The following is a 26,215-nucleotide window of genomic DNA, read 5'->3' as shown; positions in this document are numbered from 1 at the left end:
TTCATTTTAAAGATTCCTAACAAGTCACCTCTAAGCCTTTTCTATTTTACAAAAGACCTCCAGCCTGTTTAATCCTTTTGGATAGTTGTAATCTCTTTATTTCTTTATCTTGGAGGAATTGGCATTATAGTGGTCACTGTTCTAATCATTGTTCTTTTTCTGCTTTCTTCCTACACTCCAAATTTCTACTTCTCCTTCTGGCAGTGTCAGTAATCCTAGTACTGGACAGATCAGGCAAAGGCAAGACAGAGAGCAAGGGAAGCCCAGATTAAACTGCATTTATTTGAACGCAAGAAGCCTGACAGGCAAGGCAGATGAACTCAGGGCATGGATGGGTACATGGGACTGGGATATAATAGCAATTACTGAAACATGGTTAAGGAAAGGACAGGACTGGCAGCTCAATTTTCCAGGGTACAGATGTTATAGGAAAGATAGAACAGGAGGTAAGAGAGGAGGTGGAATTGTACTTTTAATTAAGCAAAACATCACGGCAGTTGTGAGAGGGGATATATCTGAGGGTTCACCCACTATATAGGTGGAACTGAGAAACAAGAATGGGAAAATCACTTTAGTAGTGTTGTACAATTCCCAAATAGTCAGCGGGAAATTGAGGAGCAAATATGTAAGGAGATTACAGGTAGCTCCAAGAAAAATAGGGGGTAATACTAGGGGATTTTAACTTTCCCAATATTGACTGGGATAGCCCACTCAATGTTGGGAAAGTATTAGAGGGTTTAATGGAGCGAAGTTTGTTGACAGTATTCAGGAGGAATTTCTCATTTAGTATGTGAACGACCCAACTAGAGAGGGAGCAAAAAATGACCTCCTCTTGGGAAATACAGAAGGGCAAATGACAGAAGTGTTAGTGAGGCATCACTTTGGGACCAGTGATCATAATTCCATTAATTTTAAGATAGCTACGGAGAATTATAGGTCTGGACCAAAAGTTAAAATTCTAAATTCGGGCAAGGCCAATTTTGATGGTATCAGGCAGGAACTTTCAACAGTTAACTGAGGGGAGTGTGTGATAAGTGGGAGGCTTTCAAAAGTGTATTAACCAGGGTTCAGGATAAGCATATTCCTCTTAAAATGAAGGGCAAGGCTAGTAGAAGTATTCAGGAGGATGACTCGGAATATTGAGGTCCTGGTCAAAAGGAGGCACATGACATGCATTGGCATCTGGGATCAAGTGGATCCCTTGAAGAGTATAGAGGGTGTAGGAGTAGAGTTAGGAGAGAAATCAGGAAGGCAAAAAGGGGACATGAGATTGTTTTGGCAGATAAGGCAAAGGAGAATACAAAAAGCTTCCACAAATATGTAAAGGGTAAAACAGTACTTGGGAGAGAGTCGGGCCTCTTAAGAATCAACAAGGTCATCTATGTGTGGATCCACGAGAGATTGGTGAGATCCTAAAGTAATATTTCTCATTAATATTCACTGTTGAGAAAAGCATGGATTTTAGGGGACTTTGGGAAATAAATACTGATGTCTTGAGAAGTGTACATATAACAGAAAAGGAGGTGCTGGAAGTCTTAAAGTGCATCAAGGTTGATAAATCTCAGGACCTGTTGAAGTGTATCCCAAGACACTGTGGGAAGCTAAGGAGGAAATTGCAGGCCCCCTAACCAAGATATTTGAATTATCAATAGTCACAGGTGAGGTACTAGAAGATTGGAGGGTGGCAAATGTTTAAAAAGGGCTGCAGGGAAAAGCCTGGGAACTACAGGCCAGTGAGTTTCACATCTGTTATGGGTGAGTTGTCAGAAGGTATTTTGAGAGACAGGATGTACAGACATTTAGAGATGCAAGAACTGATTAGGGACAGTCAGCATCACTTTGTGAATGGAAAATAATATCTCACAAATTTGATTGCGTTCTTTGAAGGGGTAACCAAAAAGGTAAATAAGGGCAATGCAGTTGACTTTAGCAAGATCTTTGACAAGATACCATATGGTAGGTTGTTGCTTCAGGTCAAATCTCACGGGATCCAGGAAGAGGTAGCCAAATGGATACAAAACTGGCTTGATGACTGAAGACAGAGGATGGTGTAGAGAGTTGTTTTCCAAACTGGAGGCCTGTGACCAGCAGTGCTGGGATAGGTGCTGGATCCACTGTTATTTGTCATTTATACTAATGATTTGGATGAGCATTCAGGAGGCATGGTTAGTCATTTTGCTGATGACACCAAGATTGGTGGCAAAGTGGACAGTGAAGAAGGTTATCTTGGATTGCAACAGGATCTTAATCAATTGGGCCAGTGGGCTGACGAATGGCATATGGCGTTTAATTTAGATAAATGTGAGCTGATGCATTTTGATAGACTGAACCAGGGAAGGACTTACTCAGTTAATGGTAAGGTGTTGGGGAGAGTTATAGAACAAAAAGGTCTAGAGGTACATGTTCATAGATCATTGAAAGTAGAATCATAGATGGACAGAATGGTGAAGAAGGCATTTGGCATGCTTGGTTTCATTGGTCAGAACATTGGATACCGGAGATGGGACATCTTGCTGAAGTTGTACAAGACATTGGTAGGGCGACACTTGGAATACTGTGTACAGTTCTGTTCACCCTATTATAGAATGGATATTATTAAATTAGAAAGTGTGCAGAAAAGATTTACTAGGATGCTACTGGGACTTGATGGTTTGAGTTATAAGAAAGGGCTGGATAGACTGGCTCTTATTTCTCTGGAGTATAGAAGGCTTAGGGATGATTTTGTAGAGGTCCAGAAAATAATGAGGGGCATAAATCAGCTAATCTTTTTCCAAAGGTAGGGAGGTCTAAAACTAGAGGGCATAGGTTTAAGGTTAGAGGGGAGAGATACAAAAGGGTCCAGGGGATGATTTTTTCCACACAGAGGGTGGTGAGGGCCTGGAACAAACTGCCAGAGGTAGTGGTAGAGGCAGGCACAATTTTGTCTTTTAAAAAGCGGTTAGACAATTACATGAGTGAGATGGCTATCAAAGGATATGAGCCAAGCGCTGGCAATTGAGGCTAGCTTAATCATTAAAAAAAAGGGCGGCATGGACTAGTTGGGCCAAAGGGGCGGTTTCCATGTTGTAAACCTCTATGACTCTATGGTACCTGGAGCAACAACATGGTTTTTATTGTTAAAACGCACATGCATTTGGAGGGGTGTGGAGAAGGGAATGGATGATGTCTATATGATAACTTTATGGACATTGTGCTCTGTCCATAAAATTGGGAACTGGGGTGCTGGCATTGACTATTGGGTGCAGTGGGTGTAAGGAAAGGGGTCCAACGCCAGCAGTGTTTGGGGAGAAGGGGGCTGCCGGCATTGACTATTTTGGGGGAGGGATCCAATATAGGCAATATTCTGAAGGGCGGGGGAAGATGGGGTGCTGCCAGTGTTGACTGTTTGGGGAGGGTGTAGGAGTTTGATATTGGGAGATTCAGCGATGGTAATTCTATTGAATGTCAAGGCGTGAAGATCAGATTCTGGCTTGTTGGAGATGGTCATTGCCTGACACTTGTATAGCACAAATGTTACTTGTCAACTCAAGCCTGGATATTGTCCGGGTCTTGCTGCACGTGGACACAGATTGCTTCAGTATCAAAACCCTGAATCTCCCACCCTAAAAACGCTGTTGGTGTACTTATTCCACATGGACTGCAGCGGTTCAAGAAGGCAGCTCATTACCACCTTCTCAAAGCTATTCTTCCAAGTGCAATAAATGCCAGCTTAGCCAGTGACACTCACATCTCACAAATGAATTAAAAGTTCTGAATTATCCAGTTTCCCCCAAAAAGTGGATCGATGACTTCAGCTCATTAAAGACCGTGATAAAGACATGCAAATATATAGACATCACACAGGCAAAGATCTCTCAAGCACTTGTGCTGAACAGCTGCTGCCAGCATAATATAAGCCACACAGAACATTTAGGCCATTGTCCTGGAATTGTGGGCTGGTCTTTACATTTGCAAATCGAGCAGATTGCAGCCTGCACCCATTTTGAGCTTGTTAAAAACCTAATCGTCTCCAATATTTCATTGCCCACTGCATTTTCAGGTGTTGAACATGAGTGCGTTGTGCAGTAGCAGTGACGAAGCGACACAATGAGAGAAGAAAAGGCTTGTCATCTGGACCACGGCTGAATGTACCAGCAGAATCTGTTGGAGAAGCAGTCAGCACCTGCTTTTCTTCTATGGATATTAAAAAATCCATTTTGTATATTTTAATTAAAACTAAAAACTGATTCTGAAAGAATTATAGCTGACGGCGGTGGGGGGTGGGTGATGTGTGGAGAGAGAGAGAGAGAGAGAGTAACCAGAAGAATGGCTGCACTACAGGCTGAATACTGATAACAGAAAGGAGAAGGAATGTCCAGTCCCTCAGTTGCAGCAATTCTGCCTCAAGAGAGCTGCCAGCCATTCAGAGGCCAGCAGCTCTCTAGTACTGTCAGCACCACTAGGAGTGGTGGCCACAACTGGTACTGCTTTGTGGAGCCAAAGCTAAGCCGGATCGTGACTTTGTCTTTGGGATCATGCTGGAGCCAGACAGAGCACACAGTGGGGAATCAAGATTCGAGAAACAATGGAAGGAGGCGAACATGGGGAGAGTAACACTTTGGCGGGGTGGGGGAGGAGGCTTTCAATGGGCTCAAGAGGCCCATTAAGGAGGGTTACTCCGCTGTCCGCTATTTGCTAAACTGACCACTTCACGTGGGTCTCTCCCACTGCTTGTGAAATCCTAGCCCTTAAGTGGGTAGATCTCAACTGGTCCACTGGCGTGCGGACCAGCTGACACCATCCCCTGTGAAACTGCAGAGGAGGCAGGGGAGGACAAGTAGATCACCTGTTGGATTTTACACTTAGCCCACCCTCACCTTCAATCCCACCAGCTGGGGGCAGGGGGTGTAAAATCCAGCCTATTAACTCTGCTTCTCTCTCTACAACTGCTGTCAGACCTGCTGTGTATTCCCAACATTTTTGTTTAATTTTGAACACTATACAGGCTGCTGTACGGAGTGAACAGTTACACAGGGTGCCTTTTTGGTTTGCATTACAGTCGGTGAAGCTAAAGCTCTTTTTTCCCTTTACACGCGCTACCCATAACTTCAAGTTGTCTGCCAAGTATCATTTATGTAGCTCACCTTGAACACCTTCAGATTGCTCTGCAAGAAAATCAGAAGTGAATCCTGCCTGAGTTCAGTGTCTATGATGTCCGTGGGTTTCCTGTTTATTATGAGCTTAAGAAGCAAACAGATTTCAGATGTCTATCAACAGAACACTCTGACTGCTGAGAGATGGATTATACTCGAGATGTGGCTGGCAAAGCCAGCGCTGTTTTCCATCCCTAATTGCCCTTGAATTGAGTGGCTTGCTAGGTCATTTCAGAGAGAAACTGCTACGGCTCCGGAGTCCATGTCGGCCAGGTAACGATGGCAGATTCCCTTCTCTAAAGGGCAGGGAACCAAATAGATTTTTAAGACAATCAGTGATAGTTTCATGGTCACCATTACTGCGACCAGCTTTCAATTCCAGATTAATTACAAACAATTTAAATCCCACTAGCTATCATGGTCAGATTTCAACCCATGTTCTCAGAGCATTAGCCCAGGTTGTTAAGTTATTATTACAGCCATACTGCCACAATGCCTCCATCTCCCCATCCCTAATGACTTGGTTGGCAAGGAAACAGAGATAAGGCATCATGTAAACTAGGGGAGTAAGTGAGGTTCATAGCAGAGTGACAGTTACATAGATATGGGAGTTACAGTAATCAACTATTATCTGAAAAAGGTGAAGAGTGACCAAACTGCATTGTGGTGATCCCAAGTAAATCGAGAGAAAGTGAAAGAAGAGGAAGAAGAAAGGATTACTGCATAATAACAGAGACCAGGGATGCAGCACAATGAAGACTAGCACCCAGATTTCAGCGCAGTAATCAACTGGGAGGAACAGAATCACAACATAGTGAAAACAGTGCAACAAGATTACAATACAATGAAGACATGGGGGAAGAGGAAATGAGGTTAGAATGCAGTGTTAACCTGTGTTGAAAGATTGAAGGTGATAAAACATACATCATAACAGACAGGTACAAATGGCCTGGTTTTCATTCATTTGAGCATTACTACCTTATTCAACAAGATGAATCAAGAAGCATCACTGTGCTCTTGCTTAATATACCAATAGAAACCATAAGGTATAAAACTCATAGCTCTGGCTACATGTTTTCAGGTGCAGTGAACCTTGTGCTTGAATTGGAACTGGATGTCAACATCCAATACCTCATCTTGAAGAAAAGTAACCCAGCCCTTTCACTCAGTAAGCTATTCAGTTCCAATTGCCAGAAAAAGCATATATTGGATATACGAATTGTCCCATGCTTGATGAAGACACTTAAGACATTATTTAAGGGAAACATTCTAACAGTCTTCCTTTACTGATATTAACCTATTTAAATGAGTGAACGTTCAAAATAGCATCAAAACCAATGCTTTGTTAGATGCCAAGCATGGCTTGCACCATGTACTTTTACTGGGGTCACATCCCTCTTCCAACTCACCCATCCTTTCACCTATTTCTTATATCAGTTGTACCTCAACCCCAAACTCCAGACCAATATCATTTCTAGTATTTGTAAGTCCTTTCCCACTTCACCCCTACAACCAACTGAAATCATAGAATCCCTACAGTACAGGAGGAGGCCATTCAGTCCATTAAGCCTGCACCGACAACAATCCCACCCAGACCCTATCCCTACAACCCCATGTTTTATGTCAAGATGGAGCCAGAACGTGATGACTTCTTGCAAGCTGTACCCAGCATACCTTCTAATTCTATGTTTTATTCTTGTTCTATGCTTCTAAAACTTTATTCTAACTCTTTTAAACTCTCTAACAATGCTATAATTCAATCTCTTATCTTTCCCTACATCTTAGCTATGACTGTAACAATCTGCACTCTCTCCTTTCCTTCTCTACATACGGTATGCTTTATCTGCATGGTGTGCAAGAAACTATACTTTTCACTGTATACTAATACATGTGACAATAATAAATCAAATGTATTTACCCTGCTAATCCCCCTGACACTAAGGGGCAATTTAACATGGCCAATCAACCTAACCTGCACATCTTTGCAGCATGGGAGGAAACTGGAGCACCCAGAGGGAACCCATGTAGACACAGGGATAATGTGCAGACTCTGCACAGTCATCCGAGGTCAGAATTGAACCCGGGTCCCTGGCACTGTGAGACAGCAGTGCTAACCACTGTGCTACTAAGCCGGCCAAATGTGCAATGAGGTCAGGATACATCAAGTGGATGAGTTGGTAAGTCATCCTGAAATATTTTCTAGTCATGGCACATTTCTGAGGAGATAGATAATCGAATCTGCAGAGTTAAGGGAGCCCAGAATAGTATATTTTCCCATTAATTGAACATTCCTACTAGTTGGGATGCAGTTAACGTCAATAAATGGCATCAGCCAGATGGCATTTTTTTTTAAAGGAAACCCAGATTTCTTTTGGCAAGGATTCTGTGGAAAGGGGATTCATTGCTTAATGTGTGGAATTTGGAAAAACTAACAGGTTACCTCATCTCAGCCAAGAATGTAATCATTCATCCAATTTCTTTCCCCCTCTCACTGTGCAAATATACTCAACCTCTGCCAGGCAAAAATGATGTCAAAAGTACAAATTCCAAAAAATGCAGAAGAAAGCGCGCTGCTTTCTTCATATCTTAGAATCCCAACTGAGCAGAAGCAGGCCAGTCAGCCCACTGACACCTTTGGAGTGTGGGAGGAAACTGGAACACCCGGAGGAAAACCACACAGGCACAGGGAGAATATGCAAACTCCACACAATCCAAGCGGTGCAGGTCCAAGCCGGGAATTGAACCTGGGTCCCTGGCGCTGTGAGGCTGCAGTACTAACCACTGTTCCACCATGCCACCCTATATAGGATGTAAGAACTAGAACAGAAGAAGACAATTTAACCCCTCGAGCCTGCCATGCCATTTAATACGATCATGGCTCATCTCACTTCAACCATAAACAGGCATAATACGTTAGCACTAAAGAATAGCATTGTGCAGTTTAATGAGTGTAAAAACGGCTGGTGACAAATTCATCAAAGTCAAGGTCCATGCCTCATTTGCATGTGAACCTACACCACTGCTAAATTTATTGGAGCCTATTTTTTAGCAGACCTCATTTCAATGTTGAAAAGTGCCCCTTGTGATAACCTTAGGACCCATGCAAAAGATCCATCTGTCTGGAATGTGAGTGTTTAGTCACCAGAGATGGTCCCTCAAATTCCTCTGTAACAGTTAATCCTCCAGCTCTGCATCATGCTGCTACTGACATGTTTATGGTCCAAAACAAACAGTGCATCTTCCTATCTGAGGATTTCCACAATCAAGCCTTTTGGAGGGTGGAGTTGCACAGCACTGAGCACACAACCACTGTCCTCAAGACTGTCTATCCACCTGGATTGTACTCAAGAGCGTCTCCAGAATGATCCAAGCAACTGAAGTGATTGTGGACTTGATGGGATTTCAAGTAGAAGTATGGACAAGTGTGGCAGACCTTGAGGTATCCTTTGGTGCCAAATAAATGCATAAAGATATGCTTATCTGGTGAGGCACCTTTGGTACAGTTCTCAGTACTAACGTAGAAACACTGCAGCAGCCTAATTGTGATTAATTAGGACTGTGCTACTGATTAGTTATAAATGATTTGAATGCTCATGGATGTAGTTGCAGATTATACCCAAAGATTGTCACCTAGATACCACCTAAAACTTCCTGCACCTTGGAGAAATGAACCAATGTCTTATAGTCCTGCTGCTGCTGTCAAGCAGCTATTCAAAAGCTGATGAACTGTGGAGCAGCCTTGGCAAATGAGGCATCACAGATCTTTTGGATGCAGGTATGCATTGTTGATTAATTAACATTGGTAAAATACCCTGTAACTCTGTTGGGTCATTACCAATGGAAAGGCCCCATTGAATACAGTAGAAACGAATCTATTATTACCTACTTCCAGCAAATACACATTATCAGTGAGTTATGTAGTTCAATATGTTTCCAGAAGAGGTACTGAACCATACAAATTAGGAAAGTCCCAAATTCGACCCCTGACGTACTAAGTTGACTAACCCAAATAGGGCAGCCATAGGTGCAATGTGCTTAATATGCGCATCTGGGACTCAGTTATCGCAAAAGAAAAAAGCCATGCCTGATCATCATTCAGTGCTGAATTAAACGAGGATTGGAAATGTAAATGTTGGATGCGGATAAAACTGGGCTGCCTCTTGCAATCCAACATTCTGCTGAAACTCCAGCCTGGACATTCCAGTACGCGGTAAATTTAACACTGGTGTTAGTAACACAGATTGGAAAATAGAACATAAATTGGAAAATCTAATCCTCATTCTCCAAACTCGCATATAAAGGATCATTAGCTGGAGGAGAAGTATCAGGGGTCCTACTGCAAGGGTCTTTGGAAACAACGCAGGGAAAACAAAAAACATCAAAACAATAAACACAGTCAATGCACTTGAGCAGGAACAGGCTTAAATTAACTCGTTGAAAGTGAACAATAGCCACCTATATTTTAAGGTTTTTTTTAATGTTAGGAGTAGGAGCTATTTCCTGCCTCCCCCACTTCAAGTCACACATTCAAGAAACAGATGTCGTGGGAAAGGAAGCCACACATGTTTTTTTAAGATTATAAAAGGATGCAAGCGTTTATCAAAAGGATGGTTGGAGGCAGCTGAGGACACAGCGTATACTTCTAGGTTTATGAAAATCCCAACATTCCACAACAGCAGGGAACAGGTTTTGGCCCGAGTACTGCAAAAGGCCTGCAAATCTTCACTGTTATCAGCTTCCTTTTCTGAAACCAGGTCACTCTTTTTTAGCTTCTTTCCCAGCACGTTATTGCAGTAAAAGTCACCCTCTCTGGGGCAGCTAGTATGAAAATAATTACTGGTTTCTATTAAAACTCAATCCCCAAAATTCTTTAGAGTTTTAGTTACAGTTATACTACAAACAGCAACAGCGGTCCACCTACGTGTATTAAATAATAGTTACACATAGCAGTAATCTCCCAACAATGGGCAAATACTAGCTTGACACTTTTAATCATAAGATACATGACACCAGTATATTTTCTTTCCTTTCCTTATCTTTCAATAAAGTTAATTTACTAATCACAAGTAAGGCTTGGTTAACACTGCAATGAAGTTACCAAAATTCCCCTCATTGTCACAGTCTGGCACCTGTTCAGGTCAATGCACCTAACCAGTACATCTTTCAAACCATGGGAAGAAACTGGAGCACCTGGAGGAATCCCATGCAGACATGGGGAGAATGTGCACATTCCACACAGACAATGACCCAAGCCAGGAATTGAACCCAGGCCCCTAGCACCATGAAGCAGCAATGCTAACCACTGTGCTACCGTGTCCTTCTATTCATTTCATCTTTCTCTCCACTCACCTATGGAATTGATATTCTTCTTGGAGACTAGGAGAAATCAAGACAAAACTTATTTTCTTTTAATTCATTCTGGGGATGTAAGAGTCACCAACTGAACTTGCATTTATTGCCCATCCCTAATTACCATTGAACTGAATGGATTACTGGGCCATTTCAGAAGGCAGTTAAGAGTCAGCCGCTTTGCTGTGGGTCTGGAGTCATGTGTAGACCAGACAAGACCTAAATGGCATTAGTGACCCAGATGGGTTTTTATGACAAACAACAATAGTTTCATGCTCACTATTAGACTTTTAACTCCAGACATTTAGTGAATTCAAATTGCACCAGCTGCCATGGTGGGATTCTAAGCCTGGTGTTGTAGATTACTAGTCTAGTGACATTAATACTACACCACCATCCCTTATAAGGAGATAGGGATACCCCAACATCCATGTAATAGTAAAAGATATTAAATCTATATGGCTTTTCGTTTTAATGGACCCCTTGCACTGTCGCCAAAGTGTTAATTTGTTTTCTCTAATACTGGGAATATCAGTTCATATAGACATAGTTAGAAGCAGGAGGAAGGGAGGCTGCGACTTCACAGAGTCTCCCACACCTGCTAAATATGAGAGTGTTGTGTTGTAGACTTGATAAGAGTCACAAAAGGGAGGGTCAGGCTAGAACAAAACTGAGATTCGAACTTGAGGCAAATATGTGCAGCCAGAAAACACGGTAACAAAGATTGGTGCTCATCAAATCTGACCCTGGAAGCTGCATGTGAACACAGAAAAACCTGGGTTAAACTGTACTTTGGACCAACCAATTAGATTACCCAAAGCTTAAGGCACAGCCCAATAACCCTAGATCAATGAACAAGGAAAACAATTGAAAAAAAAGAAATAAAACTGTCCCAGTTCACCAGTCCCATTCTTTCCACAGATTGTGTGCAACTAATCATGAATTTTACTTCATCCATTTACTTTTCTGAGTGGAAGTTCTGCCTAAATACTTCATGATTCCTCAAAAGGTCTTGAAGCAAAATATAGAATATTCATCCAACTTTATATTTATTACTGAATTATTGCCTCTAAGCAATATTCTTCATCAGTGTCAGCTGCACAAGAACCCTTGAAGCCTGCAGCCAACTTCATTAACTTAGTCCACATCTATCCTTGTGATTACTATTGCATTGCTAGTAGATATGATTTAATGTCCCCATTAAAATGATGTGCACAAGGCAATAAGTTCCAGGGTAATCTATCTTGGGAGAGGGTCCCAGAAGCATGAGAGGCAAAGTGTGAAGCTTCAATGACTGATGCACTATGCAGACATTTTCATTTTGTGCAGACTACTAAGGGATTTCAGGAAACATCCCATGCCTGTGAGAACAAGCAGGATACAATATATCACAAAGGACCACAGCTTTCTATTACTGCTTTGCAGAGCATCACAACTCATTCATACCAACTTACTGAATTATTGGCCCTTTATATCAAAGATAACACATCCTGTTCCAACAGCTGGTTTTATTCCCAGCACCGCTGAGATTAACATTTAACATCCGTGCAACTGCTCCTAGTTTCAACATTAAATATAGTACCGTTCTAACTTCTGCCTCTCCTTTTTAATCATTTCCCCTCTTTATGTTGTGACTGCGCAGCCCGAAGTGTGGGCATTAAACCAACATTAGTCATTTGTTATTAATTGCATACGAAGAGGATTGCCAACATGAAAGAAATTCCATGTCAGATTTTTAATTGCAGGTCTGCTACCCAAGGCATTTCCTGCAACAAAAAGATGATGTATTTAATAGGTGCCACCATAGCGTCAGCAAAAAGGCCTGATATTCTCCCTGATATTCTCCCTATGTTGAAAGACTTGTCAATGTCAGCTCACATAATCCTAAAATAATTCTTCAAAGGCTGCTGAGGAGTAGGATACTTGCCAGACCTGTCACTGGTGCAAGTGGGTACCGGAAAATGTAAGCAACTTTGCATTTTCCTCACCACCCCCACCATCACATTGACACAGTGATTAGCACTGCTGCACCAGAGACCTGGGTTCGATTCGTGGCTTGGATCACTGTCTGTGTGGAGTTTGCACAGTAAGAAGTCTCACAACACCAGGTTAAAGTCCAACAGGTTTATTTGGTAGCATAAGCTTTCGGAGTGCTGCTCCTTCATCAGCTGAATCATGTATGGAGTTTGCACATTTTCCCTGTGTCTGCGTGGGTTTCCTCTGGGAGCTCTGGTTTCCTGCCACAGTCCAAAGATGTGCAGGTGAGGTACACTGGCCATGCTAAATTCTCCCTCAGGCGCCAGAGTGTGGCAACTAGGGGATTTTCACAGTAACTTCATTGCAGTGTGAATGCAAGCCTAATTGTGACCAATACATAAATTTTACTTTTTAAAAGGCACCAATGAGTACAAGACAAATATATTTTTGAGAGGACATCATTCTGAAATATTAATTATTTCTCTCTCTCTCTCTTTCCACAGATCCAGCCAGACCCAATGAGTATTTCCAGCATTTTCTGCTTTTATTTCCGCTTTCCAACATCTGCAGGGATTTTTCACTTGGGACAATTCTGATGAATAGTCCTTACCTGAATCTTAACCCTGTCTAAAGCAGACAGATCTGCTCCTTAGTTCCAAACTTTCCTATTTTTATTTCAGCATCTGAAGACAATGGTCCACAGTAACATTGTAAACCGCAGTCAGCCAGAGTTCCTAGTTCTAACCACCACTATCTGATCGCCAGAAGATGGGACAAAGGTCTGTTTAAAGTATCAATCGGTGACATCCAGAATAACGTTTCAGTTACTTCCATTGTTTGCCTATTAAATATCTTTTTAGAACAGCACAAGCATCGCCAGCCAGCCCAGCGTAAAAAATGACCATCTGAAACTATCATTGGGTGCCCATTTGGTGGGCAACTGTAAGATCAGAATTCGTTGAGAAGTGGCTGAGTGAGAAGATGCTCAAATCCAAATGATAATAAAACACAGCTCAAGCCCATGCGAAACCCGACTGTCACTGACCTCAGTACTCTGGCTTGGATTAAGAGACATTCGGCCGCTTCTGATCAGCCGCATCCAGTAACCCTGCTGGGCCAGACCCAAGTGTAAGGACTGGAGGGGTACCTGCAAGCATGTGCCACAGCATCCCATTCCTACCTAATACAAACCAAATCCCACCCAAAAGGTGATAACAAGTCACTGCATGAACAACTGACACTTGTAATCCATTTGAATTACTGACCCGTGTCACGTATCCACTGGATTGACGATGGTGTTAAATCGAGAAGCGAGGGAAGTTTCAGCAATTCGTAAGGAAGGGTTGGCTCGTATTCTCTCTGCCGAGGTTTTTGATCCTGGTTTTTTTTTAAATCCTTTTCTAGAGCAGCTCTGCAATGAACTCAAATCCCACTTACCGTAGCTCGCCAAATTCATCGAGGGGCAGCTCTGATTAGTAAATAAGTCAGAAGCCCCTCGTGGCTCGGATCTTTTAATCTCGTTAGATAAGCACTCTGAAAAATTCCATGACAGAAAAGCGAACTGCAGGGAAGGCCAATGGATTCAGTAACAAGCAGTGAGAGTGACCTAGAGTGCAGGTTAAATCTCTCCCACAGACCCAGACAGAGCCACGTCCATTCACCCAGTAGGCCAGCTGACATCAATATACAGTGAAAGGTCGCAGCGGGCGCCCCAGGCCAGTGCTAACAAGTGGGGAGGGGAAGGAAATGCTTTTAGAGACCTTGCACCTCAAAGTCTGCATCAGTGCAGTTCGCTTTCATTCCAGAAAGGTGGACTGGGAATTTGAAAATTGAAATGATCAAAGCTGAGCTGAAGGTTATTTTTTATCAGTCGTCCTTTATAAGAAAATAAATTCACTGAATGTTAACACCCATGCTTCATAAGAACATAAGAAATAGGAGCAGGAGTAGGCCATCTAGCCCTTCGAGCCTGCCCCGCCATTCAATAAGATCATGGCTGATCTGTCGTGGCTCAGTCTTGCTTTCCTCTCTATGTAACGATAAAATGATCAAGTTTTTGCACAGTAGGAGTCTGCCTATTTCGTCACATCAGTGTCAAAAATTATCTTTTTTCAAGTATTTCTCTGTTTTCCTTCAAAAGCAACAATGGTTTCTATTGTGCCCCTTTTATCTGACAGGGCACTCAATGGTCCCACAACTTTGGTGTAAAAAACAAACCTTTTCATTTTTTTAATGATTACCTTAAATTTATATCCATTTTAGTTACTGAGTTAACTACTGGGGTGGCATGGTACCACAGTGGTTAGCACTGCTGCCTCACAGCACCAGGGACCTGGGTTCAATTCCTGCTTGGGTCACTGTCTATGCAGTGTTTGCATGTTTTTCCTGTGTCTTCATTGCAGTGCTTAAAAAAAGTTTATTTATTAGTCACAAGTAAGGCTAACGTTAACACCACGATGAAGTTACAGTGAAATTTCCCTAATTGCCACACTCCATCGCCTGTTCAGGTCAGTGCACCTAATCAGCACAGCTTTCAAACTGTGGGAGGAAACCGGAGCACCCAGAAGAAACCCATACAAACACAAGGAGAATGTACAAACTCTGCACAGACAGTGACCCAAGCTGGGAATCGAACCTGGGTCCCTGGCACTATGAGGCAGCAGTGTAGACCACTCTGCCAATGTAAGCCTTACCTGCGGTTTATAAATTAACTTCACTTTAGTTGCCATTGATTGATGTACATGAACTTCCAGAAAGCATTTGATACAGCGCCACAAAACAGACTCATGAACAATTTTATGTTCATGGAATAAAAGGGAAAGTAGCAACATTGTATGAAATTGAGTGATAGGAGAGAGTAGTGATTAATGGATGTTTTTTAGACAGGAGGAAGCTTTGTAGTGGATTTCCTCAGGGGTGGGTTTAGGATTCTTCCTGATACATATTCATGATCTAAACCTTAGTGTACATGAAAATCTGTGACTGTTAAAAAAACTTCAAAGCACTGTAAACTGTGAAGTATTCAAAACTATATAGTCAAGTTGGTGGACAGTGACAGATGTCATTCAGTGCAGGAAAATGTGAGGTGATTTATTTTGGTAGCAAGAACATGGGGAGACAATACAAAATAAAGGATACAACTCTGAAGGTAGCAGAAGGACCTGGGTATATATGTACATGAATCATTGATGGTGGCAGGGCAGGTTGAGATAGTGGTTAATAAATCAGAGAGTAATAGGGACGTCGAGTACAACAGCAAGGAGTTTATGTTGAACTCATTTATGACATTAACTCGATTTATAATATTGCATTCAATTCTGAGTGCCACACTTTAGGAAGGTTATGAACACGTTGGACAGAGTGCAGAACGGATTCACAAGAATGGTTCCAGGGACAAAGAACTTCAGTTATGAAGACAGATTGAAGACATTAGAACTGTTTTCCTTGAAGAGAAGATCGAGAGAAGATTTGGTAAGGGATCTGGGCAGAGTAGACAGAGAGAAATTGTTTTCACTCATGAAAGGATCGAGAGCAAAAGGGAACAGATTTATAGTCATCAGCAAAAGAAGCAAAACTGATGTAAGGAAAAACTTCTCATGCAGCAAGTGTTTGAGCTGTAGAATGCATTGTTTTAGAATACGATGGGGGCAATGCAGCTGAGGCATTTTAAAGGGAATTAGATGGTTATCTGAAATTGAAGGCTGTTCAAGGTTGTGGGGAGAAGGCAGGGGAATGACATGAGATAAGTTGCTCATTTGGAGAGCCAGTGCAGACACAATGGGCCTAATGGGCTCCTTCTGTACTGTAACAATTGTGCGATCATTATGTACTCCCAACAGCTTCCTCACCAGAGTAATGACATGTAAGAACAATGAGGGAGGGGTGGGGGGAGGAAACAGTACAATGGCAGAGTGACTCCCAGACTTCAGGGTGTACAGGAATGCTGCAAACCACAAGTAGAAAGCTGTAGCAGATTGTGGAGCTTCTGTCAGACCTGATTACATTAGAGTTTGCAATCATTCCCAAGTATCTGCTGCTGTAGGATGTAGATAAAGTCTTCAGTTTGATCTGCAGATAGTGCAGAGTTAGCTGATCGTAATTGTGGCTGATCTCAATTGTGGCAATAGTTAAGGCTCTACAATTGGACACACTGTCCTGGGTTGGGGGGAAATGTCTCCTGGTGTTGTCCCTCCTTAATTGCCCTCCAGTGGTATCAGATGAAAAGTGAGTTTTATGTGAAAATTATCTACCAATTAGCTCAATCAACAGTGTTCTACAGAGCAAGGATTGTAAAACTGGACTCAGGCCTGGTTTATGTGAATGAAAGTTCAGAGTTTAGGAATGTGTACAACTTCAATCCATCCCTAATAGGATTACATGCAAACATTAAACTAATATGTCTGATCTAATCTAACAGTAAACGCTACTGGAGTTTGACATTGCAATGCATTATTCAGATGAAGTGAGTTATAGTTAGCGAGCCATTTCACACTGATCACTTGTTAGCTGTAAAGATGCTATTAACAAAATGATTTAGGATAATCTTGATCCAATTTCTAATTAGTGCATGTCCACAACTGATTATGATTGGGCACAAGAAAGATGCAAAAATGGAAATGTCAATTTGGTGCAATTAGGACACCCTTTTGAGGGCATATTCAGGTTCTTCTTTGGGAGTAATATAGAGAGAACTTTATTCTTCATTTGTGCTAGAGAGCCAGGGGCCCAGGCTTATGGTCTGGTGACATGCGTTCAAATTCCACTACGGCAGGAATTTATATTCAATTAATAATAATCATGGAATTGAAAGCTAGACACTGTAACAATGACCACAAAATGATCATTGATTATCATAAAAACCCATCTCATTCATTAATATGCTTCAGGGAAAAATACCTGCTGCCTGTACCTTATCTGGTTGACATGTGACTCCAGAGCTATAGCAGCGCAGTTGACTCTTAACTGAAATGGCTTTGCAAGTCACTCAGTTGTCACAATCAGGGATAGGCAACAAATGCCTGACCAATGATATCCATATCCCATGAAAGGATCTGAAAAGGTGATACGGCATTTCCATGTGGCTTGCAGAACAGTTCAAATCATCCAGCAATTGGTGGTGATTCACAGTTCTTCATTCATTCAAGGGATGTGGGCTTTGCTGGCTAGACCAGCATTTATTGCCCATTCCTAATTGCCCTTGAAAAAGCTGGTGGTATCTTTCTTGAGCCTCTACAGCCCATGTAATGTAAGTATTCCACGGTGTTGTTAGCGAGGTAGTTCCAGGACTTTGGCCCAGTGACAGTGGAGGAATGGTGATATATTTCCAAGTCATGATGGTGAGTGGCTTGGAGAGGAATTTCCAGGTGTTGGCATTCCCAGGGGTATCTGCTGAAGTTGCTGAACAATTTGCACATTAATAACAATGCACCTATTAAACTAATCATTAGTTTGGCAGCAAACTCTGGTTATGTATCCATTCCCTCAATGGGCTGGATACAAACCATTAAACAATAAACAAGTACTTTCATTCATTTTACGCCGCTGGAGTGAGAGCTGACTGAACTAGCAATTCTTTCGGGAAGTCTCAACATCAGTATGTAAAATAACTTTCAAGCAGGGTCTCTGAGCCTGTTGAATAATCCTTGGAATTGTGTGCTCTCCACAGGCTGCATCCTAAAGAAGCTCCACACAGGATTCCATCTAGATGCCTTAATGAAACTCAGTATTCATTCCTTGAGAAGTGAGACCCACCAGCTGCTCCATTTAATCAAACTATTTGTTTTATGTTTCTTCCTCAAAACTCAGGCAGTGACCTCACTCTTGGGGAGTGGAAGGAAAAAACGTTTTTACGACAACGTAGTCATTGAGTCCTTTTTCATAGAGCTTGTTTCTAATTACAGGGGCCATCCTGGCGCCAGAGCTGAAACCCAGCCCAAAGCAAGCAATGACCTAGAGTTTAAATTTAGATAGGCAGCAGCCTCTCTGCCTGCATACATATACACACACACACACGCGCGCGCGCATGCACATACACATACACACATATAGACCCAATAAGTCTTCATCCTAGAAGATCAACTCCACACACCCTCCAACTCAATCCCTTCTATCTAAAAAGCACATTTATTTGTCTTTTATCAACATCTTTCCTAACAGGATGTTGACTCCAGTTGGGCCCTGATTCAATTCCTAGCATTTGCCCTCCAAAACCTCAGCAAACCAATGAGCCTAGTCAATGAGTGCCAACAGGTTAATTAAGGCTTCACATTTATTCACATATTCCATCTGCCATGTCCCTGCCCATTTACTTAGCATGTCCAAATCCCCTTGAAGCCTTCTTCCATCTTTGTCTCAACTTACTTGCTCACCTAGTTTTGTGTCATCAGCAAATTTGGAAATATTATACTTGGTTTCTACATCCAAATTATTTTTATAGATTGTGAATAGCTATAGCTCCAGCAGTAATCCTTGGAGTACCCCACTAGTAACAGTTTGCCATTCTGAGAATGACTTTCACCAAAGATTCTTAGGCAACACCTTCCAAACTCACAATCACTTCCATCTAGTAGGACAAGGCCAGCAGACACATGGGAACACTACTACCTGCAAGTTCCCCTCCATGCCATTCACCACCCTGACTTGGAAATATGTCACTGTTCCTTCGCAGTTGCTGGGTCAATATCCTGGAATTCCCTCTCTAACAGTTTTGTGGGTCAACTCACAGAACATGGACTGCAGCAATTCAAGAGGGCAGCTTATCACAATCTTCTCAAGGGCAACTAGGGATGGACAATAAATGCTAGCCAGCCAGCAATTCCTATGTCCCATGAATGAATTTTTAAAAATGACTGGCTTATTCCAATTCTGTTTTCTGTCTGTCAACAATTTGTCAATCCATACCAGAATATTACCCTATTCCCAAGTGATCTCATTTTGTTTACTAACTTCCTGTTGTGGGACCATATCAAAAGCTTTCTTAAAATTTAAATACCCCACATCTACTGATTCTCTTTCATCTATGCTTCAAGTAAAGTCCTCAAAAAACTCCAACATATTTATTAAGCTGGATTTCCCTTTCATAAATCCATGTTGACTCTTTCCAATCATACCATTATTTTTCAAGTGTCTAGTTATCATATCCTTTAAAATAGATTCTAACATTTTTCAGACTACTGATGTCAAATTAATAGATGCACTGTAACAAAACCAGAAAAAGTTGGAAAAATTCAACAGGTCTGGCAGCATCTGTAGAGAGAGAAGATAGAGTTAATGTTTTGAGTCTGTATGACTTCTTCAGGGCTAAAGAGAAGGAACTAGGAGAAATCGTGACAAAGATGTGTCGGTCACAAGACAAGGGAAGCATTAATGTCAAGAAAAAGTGTGAGTAGTGGCATAAAGGTAATAGAGGGAATTTTCCCAGCTCATGCACCACAGGAATCATAGAGGGTGGGCCGGACCACGCAAAGGTTCTTTGACCTTGGGCGGGATTTTCCGGTTTAGGGGCAAGCGCGGTTGGAGGATCTCACTTTTGATATCAAAATGTGTTAATGGGAGAATAAAGGTCAGTAGTTCTCAGTTTTCACTTTCCTCCCTTCTTAAATGATGGGGTTACATTTACTACTTTCTAGTCAAAGGAATCTATAGAATTTTGAAAAAAAAACTCCAATGCATCCACAAGATATGGTAATCTGTTTACAATGATGTTAGATGAAGCAGGAATATTGTTCAGGACATCTACAGAATTCCCCGCACGCTTTTGACGAGCACCATACAATCTTTCACATTTATGTGAGCTACTAAAACAGTCATGTTCCACTGGCTATTTGTATTGGTATTTAGACATCGGAGTACAAAAGGTCAGATGCTTGGAGCAGGCTATTCAAAGAACTGAAACAGATGGAAAACTCCTTACGAAAAGAGGCAATGTGCCCTTTTAAAAAATAAAAAGTAGGGGAAAAAAGTCTTGATGTCCTACCAGAACGGACAAGCCTTCCCAGGCAGCTTCCTTCCTTGTTCCCTGAGTAGGCCAGGATGAGGGTGGGTAGGGGGTAGGGGAGGAAACTGGTCAGAATATTTTTGGCAATTATGTTCAAGTTAACTGTCCTGTATGGATCCCTGGAAGTGTGCACTACAGACAAAGCTTTGTAAATAGGAAACAGCCCTGGGAAGAACAAATGTTTAATAAGAATTTAACTCTTTAATTGCATGTAGTGGCTTGTTATTATTCTACATTTGATGTGATTGCCTATGTAATATCGCTGCATTTCAAAGCATTAGTTGCGTTCCAAGCACTTCATTGAATTTATATTGAACCCAATCATTTTTTAAAAGCACAGAAGCAACATTGTTTGGACAGTATATCACAGGTTAAACGGGTTAAGCAGACTCCACAATGTCAATTCCATGCCCATTGCCCAACCATCCAGGAGCCTACGCAATCAATGGAATGAGAATTGCGTGGGTTCTATACTGAGTGGGACCCTACTCCACCAGATTGTTCTTTATTTAATGAAAGTTTTAATTTTACCCTATTGACAATTGCCGATATTATGTGGTATAGGACATAAGTCACAAATTTAATCACAGCATGACAATAAAACCCTGAACAGAAAAGAGAGAAGGGCAAACAGTGACTGTGTAAAAATTTAGATAGCTAGTGTATACAGTTTTCACTCACAGTCAGCAGCCTGACGACAGAATGCATGGGCAGCAAAGATCTTATCCAAAGATGCAAAGTTAATTTTGAACATTTTAGTTCTGTTTGTGTGTGCATGCAATATATCGTTCAACAGTAATGTCCTATCATAGGGTCAAATTAACACAATTATTGCTCTCCTGGACAGCGAGTGTTTTGAAACCAAAATTGGATTGCACCAAGGCTTGGCACTGAGACTGTTTATCTTTCTGATTGTCCTGGATGCTGTAAGTAAGCAAGTGAGACAGAAAATGCCAAGAACAGTGATATTTGCGGATGACATTGACCTGTATAGTGGGCACGATGAGAATGACTAAGTATCTGGAGAGCTGGAGAAAAGCCCTGGAAGACAGGAGTATGAAGATCACTAGACCAAAGACCCAATTTATGAACTCCCAGTTTTATCCTAGCAAAAAGGATCAGAGTCAAGATGTGAAGATTATGAGTGATGACTTAGAAAAAGTGAGAAGTTGCAAGTATCTAGGGTCAGTGGTGGCAGAAGGTGAAAGCATGTAAATTAAAATTAAGCAACAGATTAGCTCTGATTAGACTAATTGAAAGAAGTGCAGTGGAGTGTTGTGTGACAGAAAAATATCACTGAACTGAAAGGAAGAATCTACAAGGCAGTTAAGAACATAAGAACATAAGAAATAGGAGCAGGACTAGGCCATCTAGCCCTTCGAGCCTGCCCCGCCATTCAATAAGATCATGGCTGATCTGTCGTGGCTCAGTTCCACCTTCCCGCCCTCTCCCCATAACCCTTAATCCCCTCTCTTATCAAAAACCCATCAACCCGCGTCTTAAAAATATTTAGCGAGGCAGCCTCCACCACTTCAACGGGCAGAGAATTCCAGAGATTCACCACCCTTTGAGTGAAGAAGTTCCTCCTCAACTCCGTTCTAAACTGCCCCTCCTTTATCTTGAGGCTGTGCCCCCTAGTCCTACTGTCTTTTCTGAGCGAGAAGAGTCTCTCCACCTCTATCCTATCCATCCCATTCATCATCTTATACGTCTCAATGAGATCTCCCCTCATTCTTCTAAACTCCAACGAGTACAAGCCTAGTTTATTCAGCCTCTCCTCATAGCTCAACCCCCTCAACTCCGGTATCAGCCTAGTAAACCTCCTCTGCACTCCCTCCAAGGCCAAAATATCTTTGCGCAGGTGCGGCGCCCAAAACTGCACACAGTACTCCAGCTGCGGCCTCACCAATGCCCTATACAGCTGCAGCAAGACCTCCCTACTTTTATATTCAATCCCCCTCGCTATGAAGGCCAGCATCCCATTCGCCTTCCTGACTACCTGCTGCACCTGCAAGCTGGGTTTTTGCGACTCATGCACAAGGACCCCGAGGTCCCTCTGCACCGTCGCCTGCTGCAGTTTTTCGCCCCGTAAGTAATAGTCCTTCCTACCATTATTCCTACCAAAGTGGACCACCTCACACTTGCCAACATTAAATTCCATTTGCCATTTCCTGGCCCATTCGCCCAGCCTATCTAGATCCTTCTGCAGACTCTCCACACCCTCCGCACAATTTGCCGTTCCCCCAATCTTGGTCTCAGTTATGAGACTGGCTTTGCTGGAGAGTGCAAAGACTTGGGCAAGATCAAGAAGTGAGGAACAACAACAGGGTACTAATGAGATGTAGATGCCACAATAGATATGTGGAGCACTGAGAAAGGAAAAACATCAGAATCCAACACATCAGAGTACTTAGTGAAGATTATAGGATCATTGAAGCACCATGACCCGGAACACTCTGCTTATGAGGGTGATGGTAACAAAGGCAATCAATGAGGAAACTGGATAGGCACTTAAGGAAAATAAACTTGCAGGGCCACAGGGATAAAGTGGGATAATAGTACTGATTGAATTGCTCCACAGAGAGGCAGAATGGACTTTTTGGGCTAAATAACCTCATTGTGTGTTGTTATGACTCTATGAAAGAGAAGAAGGCAGAGAGCAAAAGGAAGGTAGAGAGATAATAGAAAGACAAAATATGAGTGGTATTACCCATGACATTTGGATGACGTTTAGATTACAGAAGATGTTCATGTTGACCTATACTCAAGCCATGTGCTTGCATTTTGTGGATGAACAGTGATCTATGTCCACAACAAAAATTATTTAAATCCTCTTTCCTAGTCACACTGGCAACTGACAAAATCTCAAAAGTTCTGGGGTAAGTGATTGAAAAGGAAATCTGGAATGCATTCCATTTCCAGGTGCAGATTTCACAAAGCAGTGGTCTTGATGGTTACTATTTTTATAACTGGGGGTACCTCACTCCCAGTATTTCCAATGCACAAGCTGGCTCAACAATTCAACTCATGCAGATACTGAAAACATTATGAGCATTGTGAGTCAGGAGAACTAATGGTCTAGACAGCATTGTGTATATCAAAGATATCTGGAAAAGCTGTATGCACTATTAGGAGCTGATGATCTGACTAATGAGGATTCACTTCTGACACAAAATCACTAGTTACACTGGGCACCCAGTGAGTTCAATGACTACCACTCTTAGTTGAAATACATAACTTATTAATTACCAGTGGAATGCAGAGGTTAGCAAAGAGGTTATCATGTGAAAATAAGGAACATTTCAGTTTGGAAGAGTTAGGTTAATATGCAACAAACTCCAAAAAGAGCAAGAAAGGTAATGTTCCCTGTTGAATAATGTTCAATACAAATTCATATGAACTCTTATCCTGCTGAATAAAGGGCAATGCCATATACCCATACAGCCAGTCATCACTGTGAACAATTACAGTGACCAATCATCATTCTGAACAACAACTTTGTACAGTTATATAATGAACAACAATTAGCCTGCGGAATAACGTCACCATTATACAGTAAAATCTTTACCCTCTGACTGAATGGCAACTCCTCATAATTGGAGTAAAGATAGACTTCAAAGTTAAAAAAAGTTTATGTATTAGTCACAAGTAGGCATACATTAACACTGCCAGTGCAGTTACTGTGAAAAGTCCCCAGTCACCACACTCTGATGCCTGGCCTGTTAGGGTACACTGAGGGAGAATTTAGCATGGTCAATCCACCCAACCTGCGCATCTTTGGATTGTGGGAGGAAACCGGAGCACCTGGAAGAAACTCACACAGACACAAGGAGAATGTGCAAACTCCACACAGACAATGATTCAAGCCGGGAATCAAGCCCGGGTCCTTGGTGCTGTGAGGCAGTAGTGCTAACCATGCTGCCCGTTGAATTCAACAATGCTAATCCTAACCTTTGTGCATAAGCAGCAACCTGTACCGTTTCAAATTTGGCTTTTACTGGGGCTAAGCAGAATTCCATGAGATCATGCAAACTGAGTGATTAAAGGGTGCATTCTAGTGTTTCAGGACTCATACTTGCACTGCACTCAGTTAAGTCAGATCAACTTCTATCTAATCTTATTGTATTTTATGGTGGCACAGTGGTTAGCACAGCTGCCTCACAGTACCAGGGACCAGAGTTCGATTCCAGTCACTACCTGTGTAGAGTTTGCACATTCTCCCCATTCATTCCCTCTCACTCAGTGCCATACTGAATCAGTTTTCACAGTTGATGGAAACCTTGCCTGCAGCTGGGATTCCCCTGTCCTACTGCAGTGAATGCAGATTTGGCTGAGTGCCAAATTCTCCATTCTCGCTGGCAGCAGCAGCGAGGCGTGAATGGCCAGAGAGTTCCAGCCAATGTGTCTCACAACAGGTGAGCAACTTGATGGAAAAGATTGATGGAGACCATCAATGTAGGTGCTTTCAATCTTTGTAGCTGCCAATTTCACACATTTTACATTGAACCATATAAAATATACAACAGAGAAAGAGGCTATTCAGCCCAGCCAGTCTGTGCCATGATGTCAACCCTACGTACTATACCATTTCATCTGTGCTACAAGCTTAATTTCATTGTAAACCTAGTTGGGATAACTACATTCTATCACATCTGGCTGACACACATACTTAGTAAGTGAATATTTAACATTTAGAATTTTGGGACAAACCCTACTCAGTCCGATGGGTGAATTTTCTCTCTCTGCCAAGTCAAATGTAATATTTTTGGTTCAATTTAATCCCAGTCCTTGTTGGGTTTAAGATAACAGAACACGTTATTTTGCATTGATTAATAATAACTTGGAAATCCTGGATAGAAATGGCTGGTGTGAGAAATAATAAATATCACACTAACACTGCATGATGGTAGTGCTTTTCGTCAAGGATTAAGATATATTGGTGGGGTGGTGTAAAAGGATCTCTAAATGTAACCCATTGCAAGAGAAATAAATGCTCAATGGAACAGTGTGGAGAGAACTTTACGTTGAACACAATCCATGCTGCACCTGATCTGAAGTCTTTATTGCTTTATTGGTATTGAATGCCTTTGCCTTAATAAGCATTTTTTGTAATGTCAAAAGATATTGTAACATAAGTAAAACAGTGGGTGTAAATCTGTCCATAGCCTAATTTATAGGGCACCAACCAACATGGTCATGAAACCAACTTCAAGGGAAATGTAACAATACAGCGTAAACTAAAACTTTATATAGCTTGAAACAAAGACTAGTCCGTAAATACACAATTTGCAGTTCCTAAAGGGCAATAACTCAAACAAAGGCTGCTCACAACAAATTCCAGTCAATAGTCAGTGTACAGGGTATGTGAATACTGATTAATATATTTAGAATAACCAAAATCCTACATACAAACCATAAAAGATCAATGCAGAAATAAAAATACATGCAACTTATAATTCAAACTTATAATCATAATTGATCAACCTATGTTTTGTTTTTTAATTAAAACATATTTTCCAAAAGCTCCCTGGACAGTAAAACCAGCATGATTATGTAATATAAAAGTTCATCTCCCTCCCTCCTGTTTCCTATCTGAGATTCTAGCACCACCTCATTCCTTGGGCAATAATTTCCGATCATAAAAGTTGTCTCTCAACAGATTTTTAAAAAGTAAGCATTACATTGAAGCCATGTCAACATTCTGTGTGGCTGATAAGTAGTCTTGACCTCCTTTAAAATACTTCAGCTATTCTTCATTTTG

General features: G+C 41.7%; 1 protein-coding gene across 3 annotated transcripts in view; it reads right to left on the bottom strand.

Moving 5' to 3' along the window:
- stard8 (StAR related lipid transfer domain containing 8) overlaps positions 1 to 26,215 on the bottom strand; it is a 198,531-nt gene that overhangs the window by 68,573 nt on the left and 103,743 nt on the right. The window lies entirely within an intron of this gene.

Source organism: Carcharhinus amblyrhynchos, chromosome 4 (assembly GCF_965287045.1).
Source record: "Carcharhinus amblyrhynchos chromosome 4, sCarAmb.v2.hapA, whole genome shotgun sequence".
Classification (NCBI taxonomy): Eukaryota; Metazoa; Chordata; class Chondrichthyes; order Carcharhiniformes; family Carcharhinidae; genus Carcharhinus; species Carcharhinus amblyrhynchos.
This window is presented reverse-complemented; position numbering and strand designations above follow the sequence as displayed.